Raw genomic sequence first — 14,662 nt, 5'->3', positions numbered from 1 at the left:
TTAGGAGTTCCACTGTGGTTCCATCTTGCCAGAACCACATCTCAATTGCACCCCCTCCCCAAGTCAGTCCTGTACCGTTGGGGGGGGGGGATTTTCATCATGGCGCAATATCGCTCCACAATGACTGTAACTGCATTACCGTTGTCATCTTGAAAGCAGTAAGGCTCGATGATTCCCTCTGATTACGCTACACCGCTTTCACCCTGTGCACCGCAAGTGCACAGGGTGCAATTAAAGGTGGTGAACAAAACTTGTATTATCCGAACCCAAATTCCTGCAGTTCTGCTTGTTTATGAAACCATTGAGGTAAAAGTGAGCTGATTGGACTTAATCAGAAGATAGATAAAGTCGTTTTCTTATTTAGCTAGTTGTTGAAAGTGGATTGGAAAATTTATTCATTGCAGATAGTCTATCGGTTTTAATGCCTGTACCAGTTGGATCTAGTATGGGAAGAGGCAAAAATGGTTTATAATGCGCCTTAGTAACGTCCGAGACACAACCAGCTGAACCGAACATCTTCGGGTCCACGTTGCTTGTTCTTCTTCAATACTGACCCGCACACGTTGATGCTTTCCTCAGACCTGACTGAAAGGGGTTTCCCGGATCGTGGCAAGTCACTTAAGGAACCCACTTGCTGGAATCATTCAATCAAGCGATCAGTCATTCTTTCAGAGGGAGAATTTCTGACATTAAAATGGCGTCCAGGTGGTCCTTGTATTAGAATAATCGAATGCTGATTTTCCAAACGAACTTGTAAGATTTGGTTCGTTGTTTGATACTGAACTTTTCCAAAATTAATTACCCAACTGTTCCATAAGATAACTTAAAATATATGAAAAATATTAATAATCAAAAGGTTTTTCTAACTTTTATCTCCTTTTTAACTTATGGGCCACCCTGCATTTTCAGGAACTGTCATGATCACGCCATCTTTCTAGTAGATTTACCTTTAGCGAACTGCCTCACTGCCTGATAGCGAAAAACATTAAACAAAATTTGTTTTCTTGAATTTTGTTCATGTTCTTTAGATTTTTTAAAAATTATTTGCTCACATTATTTTTAGAGCTTTCTGTAGGTATATATATATATATATATATATATATATATATATGTGGCGATTAGTTTTTACTCGGTTGTTATACATTTCAAAAAATAGATTTAATGACTCCAAGACCGAGATAACATTTTACAAGATTTTAATGATAAATACTACTAGTTTCGGCATATAGCAGCCTTCTTCAGGTATTTATAAAGGAAAGGAATACTAATAAACATTGAATTATTTAAATAAACAAACTGGAAATTACAGGTACAAATTGCCTCACATAATCGATACATAAAAACGTTGTATTTTTCAAGTTGTTCCAACTGGCGTGCCATTGTTTGTTGCAATTGTGCGTGCAAGTTCACGTGAACGCCAATATTGAATAACTGCAGCATGGCTATCTGGGATGTTATAACTTAAATTATTATTTAAGTGGACCGGGTTCAGTAGGATTTCCCTTGGGAAATCCTACTGAATTTCACTACTGAATTTTCCTACTGAATTTTCACCTACTATCTATATATATATATATATATATATATATATATATATATATATACAACATATATATATATATATATGTATATATATGTTGTTGAAGTGGAAGAAGTAACTGTTTACAGAGAAAACCATTTGTGAATTCTATGATGAACACCAAAAGGCTAGAAAATGTTTACTATGCATATGCAATACAAGCTGCTATGCATAAAAGGTTTTATGTTTCCATTTTTACGTCATTAAACATTCCATCGATTTTTTTTTAAACTGACAATGATTATTACTATGGTATTTCAGTATAGTCTTTATGCTAGAGTTCTTTAGGAAGAAAACATAAGAGAAATGATATTATTAATAGTCTCTGGCATATGTTTATCGTATTATCTCGCATTAAAAGTAATAATATTTATTATTTTCAAGTCCGCGCAGTTAGCCTAGTGGTTGTGCGCTTCGCAACCATATACCTGGTTGTGTCCTAGGTTCGATATTCCCGTCGGAGACGTGAGGATCTGAAGGATCTTCTTCAGCCATAGCCAAGTTAACCAGTCTTGGTCGTGGACAGTAGGATTTTTTCCCCAGAGAACTCAACACCACTACGGACATAGAATACACCGGGGCGTAGGGCTGACCATCTTATCCTCTGAATGGTTTAGGTCCGATGATTAAGAAACCCTCGACACCGCAAGGTAAAAGAGAGTAAAAGAAAGATTAGATTATTTTCGTAATTAGTCATACTGCATAAACATGAGCTGCAACACTTTTTGTTGCATGCAAATATTGGCAACAATGCAATAAACTTGACTTTTGCAGGCGAATAACATTAGCGACAACAGAATCATCTTCCTTTAACATTAAAAAATATCAGTAAATGGGAAATACAAAAGAAAACTTTTGTTTTAAATAATAAAAAAAAGATTACGATCAAGTCATTATTTTCGGTTATGGAAAATTCCGATTTCTAATCTCATTAGTTAGTATTCCATCCAAATTATCACTTTTCATAAATTATCATTAACTTAATTACTGTAACATACTTCCAGCCAGAACATGCATGATATCTCATAAATTATTACTAAGTATCACTTTCAATCAGATAAATTACACCTTTAACAGTCTCATCGTAATTATCCTGTAAATACCTTCCCTTTTAATGCTACAACTTTGCTAAAAAAGATCAAGGAACAAAGGTAGATTACTGGCAATATTGAATTATTATAAATAAAGCTAATTTAGTTAAGTAGAGATAAATGTGTTGAAGATAATTCCAATCATTGCAATACTCAAAAAACAGAGGCTCTTATCTGTTAAGCGCTGGTGCACTTTATACTCGTAAAGCTGATTTATGAAAATTCATTAGAAATGTAATGCATCAAAGGGCCAAGAGTAGGGAGCGGGGTTCAAAACATTTTTACACTGAAAACTTCGGCAACTTTAATGGACATGAATTTGCCGATTGCATATTAGTCGAATTAATTATTCGCTGTTTGATGTTCTCTTGTATTTATTTGTATAACATCGTATACCTATTTTTATACTTCAATTCGCTTGAATAAAGAGCGAGAATCTCTCAGCTGATGCATTCAAATTCAAAGTCACCGATCATTTGAAATGATAATTCAGTAAGCTCTGCAGAACACCTAGAATGACATCTGACACGATCAAAGAACCTGCTGCGTGTGTTTATTCAAGTGTATTAAACTACAGTATCTTCACACGGAGCGCCAGCGATAAACCATTAAACTGTACTGAACAATAAGATTTGGATAATTCTCTCAGATGAAAGATTTCAAAAGAGCACGTTGTTATGGTAACCAAAGGAGTTTCTGGAAAGATTACGATGCTTTTGTTTTATCTATTTTGTCTTCGTTACGTAATATTCAAGAATATTAAATATTGTTTAAAACTGCACTCTTACGGAATTTTGATTTCAACATACCATAATTTTGTTTCAAATTGCGCTATTCTGGAATTATAATCTGTAAGATAATAAGCGATATTAACTTACAATATTTTAATCCGAGAGTTAATTATCCATTTATAATTGAGTATTAGTAGGTAACCTTTTAATAAAAAATATTTTTTCTTGACCTCTAATAAAATTATTCTTTTTATTACACCTCCTCTTCACTCTCTCTTTCATTTCTATTCTAAAGTGGCACTCAAAGTAATTTTGGTTCTGTAGATTCCTCTTACTGTTCTTCCCAAACGATTTCTTGTAAACGTCAATAAGACTTTGTGAACCTTTTTGTAAGTTGTATTCTTCCAAATTCGTTTTAGTTCAATCCCGTCAACTTCGAAGCTAATATTAAGGGATGGGAAAATGTCATATCTGTGAAAAATGTCACCAACACAAGACTTGTAATAAAGTATCTATCGATCTACAAATCTGTCTTTTTCATTCGCCTGTCTGAGCTGAGTAACTTGTCAACATCGAACTATTTTTTAAATCAAAAACGTATAAGGATATGTCATCCATTATAAAAGTAATGGATATATGATTAAGCGAATAAACGTTCAGTTTTAGCAGTTTTATTTGATTAATGAACTTTTATCCTCCCCTTTGTGTACAAATTCGGGAGTCGTTATTTTGCACCATCTCTACACCTTAAGAAGTCATCATACAGAAGTGCAGCTGATATTATAATCAGTTTACACCATATCAATATTAGAGTTTTCGATAGTTTCGGATTCTCTCTACAACTATCATTGTTGCACTCGCTCTTGCTGAGGTTTTTGCATCATCGATGTCACAATGCCACAGCAAGCAAACAAGATAAATTATGCACATTAATCGACCAGTAGTAATATAATGCAAAATGATAATTCTTATTACCACGTATAATTGAATTACTTTAAAACAGTTCCTTTCGGATGGCATGTTTAATAAAGTTATTTATCGATTGCAGAGTATGCATACAATTTGTTGACACTTGTTTAATTAATACAACACCGTTTGGCTAAACTTTTTCTACAAGTCAGCTGTTTAATTATAAGCAGGCTGGCTTCTGTTCGGTATTTTAATTTTGGTTGATCAGGTAGCGTTAGAGTCAATAGAACTGCCGAATAAAAATAATCTGGGAATACCACATTGATTCGAATGTGCGTTGGGAGGAATGCCTTGGTCGATAACATCCCCCATAAACCTTGATTATTAATGTAATTGGAATGTAAATAAATCGAAGACGGGTATGTTACTGACCTTAAAAGGTTCTTTCTTTGCCTAGGGAAAGCACGAATGCGAACGATAATGTCAGGCAATGATGAGAGTGAAGATTAAAATTGATCTGTAAAATAGTCAGAGTTCATTCCAATGAAAAGAACGCATGAAGGTTTAATATTCAACCTGTTTCCTAGACAAAACACGAGCTTTTGATTGAGCATAAATAATGACGTATTGTGCTTACAACAATTCGCGCAGTAAAGTTTGTTCGATGACTTTCACACAGCAATCTCAATTCCACACAATACTTGATAAAGAGACCAAGGTGGCTGTCAGATTAAGCTGTTGATATCTCTTTGTAATGAAGAAGTGCTCATTATTCCTATTTTTCAAACTCCATAGTTTCTGCTATGTCTCTGCTGAGCACAGTACAATGAGAAATTCCATTTAAGAATTCGATATTGCCTTTAATGCAGTTTGCCTTGAAACTGCATTAAAGGATTCTAAGGATAGAATAAACAAATCGGATTCTAAGGATAGAATAAACAAATCGGATTCTAAGAATAGAATAAACAAATGTATTGTTCTATTCTTAGAATCCGATTCTAACCAATGAGCTATTTTAGCCGAGCTTTATCCTAGACTACGTTATACACACAACCTTACTTGACTCCCCATATAAAAAAGAGAACACTTTTTTTTGATCTGCAAATGAGAATTTGACTCAACCAATTACCATACGGAAAAGCATCCTTTTCCCAAACTATGACTACAGTCTCATCGTGCTTGAATTTATTTTATTAACGACTGGATGTTTGCTTGGTTATTTTGAGGTTGCTAATTAGAAACTTTTCCCAAGTCGACATTTATTAATTAAAAGCTTTGCAATTCTTCAAAGAAACAGAACTAAGTTTGTCTAATACTTAATGATAAGATAGGAAACAGGATTTTAAGAGTTACTTTGTTCACGAACTATCGCATTTCACTGATCTTTAGGGGTCGTATAATAATTAAAACAGCAAAAACAGCTTGGGATATGAAAACAGCCTTCATTTAAAATCAAAGCGAGGTCACAACTTAAGTTCTCTTTGAAGTCATTTCTCAATAGAGGAATGGCTGTAAATTTTGATATTGTGGTCTTATAACCCTCTCAGACTTCAAGGGGAGTTTTCGTATTGGGTACTGTACAACTTCCTGTTAAAAGTTTACATATTGACTGTAAAATGTTATCAGGAAGCAATTGTGCGACATACTACTTTTCCTTGCATTAACTTTACTGTATTTTCTGGCACAAATAAAGTGACTGAACTCTTCCATTTATTGCTGGTGCGTTTCACTGTTAAACTTTGTCCTTTATCACAAATGTATTTTAATGTTGAAGTTTGAAATATAATTGTGATTAATGGCATTGTTGAACTTTACCATTTATCACAGTTATATTTAATTGTTGAATTTTGCCAGCCATTTTGTACGAAATTCTAACACCGTCATTTAAATTCCGTTCGTGAAAATAAAACAGTGAAGAAATTATTAGAGTTAGTTTGAAGTCCGGAATGGCTTGTTTCCTAATTTATCGCACTCATAACTTTTCCTTTAACTCTTTAGTTATAATCACCGTCAATTATAGTTGCCAGCTAACCTTATCTATAATAAAATAATACGTACGTTAGCCAAAAATTCAGGATATTGTATTGTACTGATTAAAACTAAATCAGGAACATTTAGTATCGGTACCTTTCATTCTATACAAATTATTCATACTTTATGAATTTTCTAAGATAAGTGTATAATGGATGGTTTTCAATATATTTACTCCATATCGTTTTAATGCATGTAAAATATTTGCATATTTCTCATTTTAACCAAAGTAAGATGATTAAGAAAAAGTGGCATACATGCTTTTTAGAGAATATCTGTTTCTCTCATAGAGAAAATTCATATAAATTTTTGTCTCGTGCAACCTCATTCCTTACTCGAAGCCATTGACGGTCTGAAAATACTAGCAAAAGAATGCATCATTAGAAAGCATGAATAAATCATATATATGAGACATTTCAAATTGCAGTGGCGACTAATATTTATCTGCCTGGAATTCTAGACATCTCATAATATTGCACTGAGTTTTTTTTTTTTTTCCCTTGTGACTGAACATGATTATCGTCAACAAAAAATTAGCTAAGTTATCATTATAGTGGACACTATTCTAAGTAAATAAGCGTCTAACAATAATAGAAACGTTCTTTCTAGAATTAAGAAAAAAACTAAATGTGCAATTAACACTAAAAGTATTGCATATAGACTATAGGAAGGACAGGTAGAGTTGAAGGAACAGCGAGAAGGGGCCCATAAAGCATTATGTTATTCATGTTGTGTTCTTTCAAAATTATTAGTGTTGTAGTCGGCCTGTTTGGCAGAGTGGTTAGCGTATCGGCTCTCCAGCCAAAAGGCTGCGGGTTCGAATCCCGTCGTGATCATGGATGTTTGGGATTGTCTGTGAAAATACTAGCGGTGGTGGGAGTGGATGGTAGATGACGTTGGTGTTGCGGTTCGTTGTAGTTGGTGGAGACAGAGTTGTAGAGTAGGTGCCTTCCCTCGATGAGTCTTTGGACTCCCTGGAGGTGTCATTTAAGAATAATAATCATTATTATTATAATATAGCAGTCTATATGTGAAGAGAACCATGAGATTCGTAGGGTATACCAATGCATCATTAACTCCTGCTATAGACAATATATGCACAGATTTAAATTCTAAGATTTAACTGTAAATTAATGGAAATTCTTTGGCATCTAGAATTGTATAGGGAAAAAATCAGATGTACCCAGTTGGTGATTGAAACCAAAATATAACTCAGACTTTCAGGAACTTTGAATGCAACAGACCTTTAAGGCCAACAGTTCTCTGAAATGGAAATAAAGAAAATGGAAGAATAATATAAGAGGTTTGATATTGTATGTTATTACGTTAAGGAAAGAAAAGTATTCATTATATTCTATCAAGGACTCACTAGGAGTCATTTTATTCCCGTTTCTGAAATAAGAAATATATCGAACTAACTCCGTCATATTCATTATTGGTAAAAATACATTACAATGAAATGAGGGATTGGAAAGATGTTGCAATAACTTACAGGTGTTGCTACAGGTAACTACATTATTACTGCACATTTTGTATTGAAATTAAGAGAGAGGATATTATTAGGGGCCCGTCACTAGAAGACAGTTAAATATATTGCTTGGATAGAAGTTAATGTACAAGGTGCGTCGTGCCATGTAATGAGTCAGGGGTTTGTAGACGGTGTAAATTGGAGGAATATAATACTCCCAAGTGAGTGCAAATGCATCCGGTTAAATCACTGCGTTTAGTTCCCTAAACGCAGTGATAGGATGCCATGTTGCAGACCTCTGTTCAGCAAATTGTTGACAAATCGGACCATCCCCGCTGAACAATCACTGATACTATACTGATATGGATGCGCAGGGAATCAAGTGCAACTGCATATCACACCACACTCATCGAACGTAACAGTAAGGTGCTACGAAGGACAACTGTAAAAACAGCCATTCGTCGGTTTTTGTCCAAGGAAAACAAAATATAGAGTGTGGAATTTTTGATAATAAAACAAAAACTGAAATTGATCACAAACATGAAGATGCTAGAACTACATCTACAGAATCAAAAGTTTATTCTAAAAATATCACGTAATTTTCAGTACTGGAGCAACTCGTAAAAGTGGTATGACTTCACATCACTTGCTTTAGTATCCCATAATGCAAGGCACAATACCTTGCGGACATGTATAATGCTATGCATTATACATTATATACTGTACATTATACTACTGTACATATACATTATCCCATAATGCATAGTATTATCCATGTCCGCAAGGGGTTGTGCTTTTCATTATGAGATACTAAGCCAAGTAATGTGAATTCATACCATCTTTACCACGTACCTTAGTCCTGAAAATACTTCAGGCGCAAACTTTGTTTGTTTACACTTGGATAAAGGATCAAACAATTATATAATTTCTTGGTATCTTTAATTTATAAGTATAACCAAGTGAAAAAATTTCAATATCACGTAATTTTGCTCTTAAAAATATCTGTCTGTCTACTCTTGGAAAGAGACTCAAATTCCAGTTCAGGATAGCTACAATTTCTTCGGTGGTATTTCTGGTAGATAACACTGCCACTTTATAAAAATCGATACTAACATAGCTGACCTTGCTTTACGAGAGCTATATTTTTACTTTACAGTGATATAAATATTTCCCAGGCATTAATATTAAAAACCGTTTTTAATTTTAATGCCTTTTCATTTTAATAATTTATAAAACCATTTCTGTAATGGATTCCTGATCCCAATTTTTAGCGTTGTATTTTAAGTGTTTTAATAAAGCGTTATATACTGTTTGTAAGCTATCTGCTCCCCCCCACATACAGATGGCATATAAATATAACTATTTAGTTCACCATATAATGTGGGTTTGCGAAGTATCATCGACCCAGATACAGTAGTGCTACTATTTGCATCTGTTATAACGAGAACGTAAATAACCCTCCACATTTCTTGTAAAAACAGTTCCCTCAATAATTAATAAATATCCAGTCACGGTAAATAATTCTCAATGCGCCACCGTAGTTACAGCCGAAGAATCAACGTGTAATCATGGCGGAATTCAAGATTCAACTCCGGAAGTAGCACGTGACCCATAAACTTGGTTTATTGTCTCAAGAATTAATTAAGTTGTGTAGGTCCTGTATTGTGCAGATATCTAGGAGGACATTACTTACGACTCCATCTCCGTGTCGTAGACTATAAAGTACACCGTTTTCGAAGAGAATTCAAATTACTCATCTAGATGAAACATTATATTATTAATTTACAAAAAAAAATAGTCTACAAGATGAAGCACTTAATATATAAATAGGAGCACAAAGAGATGATGAACATATTATTGGAAAAGATAAAATAAAAGGAATCCTTGGTTTTTTAAAAGTGCCTCATCATTTAATATAGTACTTCATCTCTTAAAAATAAAGTAGTTATTTTCTAAAAGTATGTGCTCGTTTCTTAGAAAAAAAAAACTGGTCAAGCATATCGTCATCATCTTTAGTCTCTCAAAATGCAATACTCAAAACAGGCAACGATAAAATTCTTTATTCGAAGTTATAAAAATAATCAATAGGTAATTTTTAAGTTACATTAATGATCATTTCTAATATTTTGTCTATCCTTTCGTCAAGTACTCCGTCTATTAGAAACAAGCACTGTCGTTTTCAGCAAGTGCCTTGTTCTCTAATAGAAATGGATCTCTTTAACCATTTTTCAAAAATATTATGCCCTCAGAGAGTGAAGCAGTCAATACGTTTGGTCAAGCATATCGTCATCATCTTTAGTCTCTCAAAATGCAATACTCAAAACAGGCAACGATAAAATTCTTTATTCGAAGTTATAAAAATAATCAATAGGTAATTTTTAAGTTACATTAATGATCATTTCTAAAGATCTAGTGTTTCTTCATCTTTATCTTTTGGAATGAAGTGCTTCATCTTTTCATAAAATATATTCACCATCATTTTGTCTCTCAGAAAGGAAATATAATTGAAATAGGAAACATTTTTGCAGGAACAATCAAATTCCTGCATTATTTCAAAAATAATTAAAAATTGTCAATACTACAACGAAAAGGAAGTTTTGTAGAAAGAAATCCCCTTGCGCTGAAATATTAGAAGTGTTCCTGTCGCTTTTCTCAATGTCATTACAGGATATTTCCATAAAACTCCAATTTAGGATCATATCGCATATCCAATGGTGAAATTTCAAATTGATATTTCCCGATTTTGCATAGTTAGTTCCCAAAGAACACTTATCGAAGATTTTTCTTATTGGCTTATAAAATAACGATGCTACGTTCAGAATTTTATTGCGACCAATCACCCTTGCCACAATAATACACATTTATCACAGCAAAATATTTGCTTAAAAGCAAATCTGACAACTTAAATTTAGAAATATCTCCTTATAAATAAAACAAATATAATTATTTTAAATTATTTAATATTACAATAATTGAATACCGTGATAAATATATAAAAAGACATTCATCTATTGCGGAATAACGGGAAAGATCTTTCGGAAAGAAAGAAGAGTAAGCATTTTTCATCACATTAAAACGATGTATTAGTAAAACTTTCAATTTGGGGATATTTCATATCTCAGATTATTTCTTAATTTTTTAAGACCATCGAAAGGAATTTACTTCTCACGCGAGGAATACCACCCGCACTTAGGATATTGCAAACACCTCAGATATCAACTAATCTTTCTACGTTTTCTTTAACATAGAAAGATTAGTTGATATCCGTGGAAGTAAAAATTCACGCCTCTTTTACTTATTTCTTATATACTTTTTTTTTACTACTACTTTACTATTATTACTACTTTTACTTATTTTTGTTTATATATAATTCCATTTCTTCCTCTTTCCTTACTGCTATCAGCCTGGGCTATTGAATGATTCGTTGGATCGATTACAATCCAACCAATCATTCTCATAAAAAGACCAGCAATATGATTGAAGGATGAGGAAGTATATTATGTTTGTTAACTGTTGTTCTGGTAGAAAATTTTAAAAATAATAAAAATAGTAATCCTAATTCAGTTTTCCATTCAAAGGGCGATCGTGATTCTTTAAACTGCATCAAGCGAGAATTCTCCAAAACGGGAGGTGATGGACGTTTATTCAATATTCTGAAATGGTTGTTATAGTATTTAGTTTCCCTTTAGATAAGACGCCCCGTCATTACTAAATGGATTATGGTGTTGGCCTCATAGTGAGACTCTTTATTTCACAAACAAAGAAAATTTGAACAAAAATCTCACATTGTGTATAAGAATTCCTCACCTTTTTCCAATTCATAAAAGCAGCATCCCTTTTCATGGTTTTATCAAACCTTTTACAAAACAGTCAACAGCTGGTGCTGTCATTTTTCTTTTTAGAGTCAATACATAGTTTTTTCTCGCTGGGCTGAACTGTTTTTTATTAGAATGGGTCACTGTATTGCGATCCTCACTGAATCTTTGTCGAATGTATTCCTTTTCCTTCAGATGTTCGTTATCGCTATTTTCTTGATGGAGGCTGTGAAGTCAATGCCTACATAGTGTTATTTAGGATGAATTTAGAGATTTCTTTTTTATACGTCATATTATCGAATCAATATCAGAAGATACATACACACTAACGTTTGCTAGGAGTCTATGTTTTAACTTTCATTTTTAATGTCCCAATTTCGTTCTTAAGATAATCAGAATTTTCTTTAATGCTCCAAATGAATGCAAAATTACCGTAAAGAAAGTCGGCTTGGAATATTAATCAACTGAACATAATACTAAGATACTTTCACGAAAAGTGTATATCAAAGAGAAAAAAAAAAATAACTGGGTTATAAACTACGTTATGTTTTGTGTTACTTTAAAAATTCGAGGAGAAGCAAATGTTTCCAATAATACATCATTCCGTTGATTACACATACGATGATATTTTCGTATGACCTTCGTACATATTGTAGAGAAATTCTCGTATCCGAGCTGAAAATGCTGTCGTTTTTTTTTTTTTTTTTCTGATGTTGTTGTGGAGATGAGAAATTCTACAGGCAGGAGCGAGTTCCCAAATGTATCCAGAGAATCCAAATCTGGAGTTTGTCCACGTGACTTTCTTAGTATTTTCTTTCGTCTAGAAAGCGGATATTTTCTGATGTTGCATGCTATGATTACAGGCACAATGCTATGTTTATTAAAATAGTTAATTTAAATTATACACAAGAACAAATGTATTGTGTTGTTATTGGATTGCACTATTCAAAATTGCAATCAAAATTAATAAGGATTTTAAGCCAGCCTATTCTTTGTTAATGGAATGTGTTCTCCGGCTAGTTTAGTAAGTGAAAATGGCGACCTTCGTAGAGGGGAAAACGGTCTCGCCTTTATCTTTATATACATGCACGAATAAACTGAGAAGTGAAATAAATATACCAGGCTTGACGTTGGTGAGGACAATACGCTTTGATGGTCTTCAGGTATAAAGAATTGGCTTCTCACTTTGGTTTTAATTTCAACATTACGATCTCCGAAAAACTATAGATAGTAGCACACATTGGCATAGGCCAATCTGCAAATGGACCCTGATCAACAAAGGCAATATTTGAGAGCAGGTATGTTCGCAGAGTCACGTACCGACGTAAGACACTTTGAAGACATCCAATTTCCCTTAGGAGAATGCATGTGGTTATGACTTAATATATGGTTAAGCTTCAAACCAGCCAGATAATCATTGGGAAGTAAATGCCTTCTAATGAAATAACTAACATTCCCCTCTCGTCTATTAATGAAGCTAATAGATGAAATTTCAACGCCACGGCAAGGAACCTCCTCCATCTCCTAGTTTCGATTTTATTTTACATATTTTATTTCATTTTATATTAATATTTTATTTTAATTATTTTACATCATGACAACAGACGATTATTGCAATACTGACTCAGGAAGGAAATTTAAGTGATGCGCCTCCTAAAATGCAATTAAAATCAGCTAATGAGAATTACGGACAATTACCTCAACACTAACCCAAGACTATTTTCCCAGTCACACGCGTCCGAGCGATAAGTACTGCAAATTTTCTTCCGATTGACAACATGGCAGAATATTTATTTTCAAAGGTGTTTTTTTTTTTTAATTCATCTTCACCATTAAACATTAATCTACTTACCTGAGACTTAATTATACTCTAATTATTTGGAAATAATTAACAACCTAACCTAATATAACCTAGAAAGTTTTTTACCTTGGGTATAATATATGTTAAAGATGCCAAGCTATTTTAAACCCGGTTTTACTCCATTTCCCAAGTAAGCAAACTTCTTCTCCCTTCTACATATTAGGCCTATTGGCTTTTTACATGGCTATCTTAGGCTCTTCTAAGTCGTACCCGCCACGAGGATAAGGTGCCTACCCCTATGCCTCCTGGTATATCCTCTGGCTGTAGATTCCTGTGTTCATGGTACCGGTTTGCCTGCTTGCGTTAGGAAAAATACCTGATAAACTGGGGGAGAGGAACTTGCTGTCCACGTCCAAGATCCGCTAACTTGGCTATGTCTGAGAAAGATCCTTAAGCGCCTCACGTAGCGACGAGAATCGAACCCAAGACACTCATTTCCCAGCCATATGGTTGCGAAGCGCATAGCCACCCACTAGGCTAACCGCGAGGACGTGGATATCAGTTTTATTCTCAAGAAACAGATCATACATTCAAAAGATGAACGTAGTGAGACTAATAGAGGAAAAAATAATACAAAAACTCTGCACCACAGCTACGAATTTGCATTTTTTTTAAATCGTTAAGAAAAATTAAGATTTCGGTTCTCTTTTTTGACCCATGGAGTGGAATTAAATGCTTTCTTAAGAATCAAAGTTAAGAGAAGAATTGGTATTTATACTGAGGAAAAAAAACCTTCCCATCAGTGCAATGACTGATGGGAAGGTGGAGAACTAATGTGTTTCTTATTTCATCTCAGCTGCCGAGAACACTTCGGTCCAGTTCCATAATCCTAGCTTTAATCATGCTAAGATATGGATACGTGATATACTGTATTTGTGCGAAGAACAGGGGGACTGAGAATTGAGGTATGTGTGAAGGAACATGACACGATTACATATCGTCTGATTTGAGAAAATTTAAAAACACTAACTATTTTGTGAGCTAAATAAAAAGTAACTTCTTCCACACTTAATATGATTTGCCCAAATATGCATGTGACGCGAAAGTCTCCATTGCACGTCGTCAGTTGTCCAGTCCTTTGCATCGCACTGCGCCATATTTGACATTCACTAGTCAGTAGCAGACACGTATCATAGTGAATGCACTACAATAACGTTCGCGTCAGTTTAGTCCCGGG

The sequence above is a fragment of the Typopeltis vanoorti genome, chromosome 18, assembly GCF_054136105.1.
Source record: "Typopeltis vanoorti isolate ZY-2024b chromosome 18, IOZ_Tvanoo_1.0, whole genome shotgun sequence".
NCBI classification, from domain to species: domain Eukaryota; kingdom Metazoa; phylum Arthropoda; class Arachnida; order Uropygi; family Thelyphonidae; genus Typopeltis; species Typopeltis vanoorti.
This window is presented reverse-complemented; position numbering follows the sequence as displayed.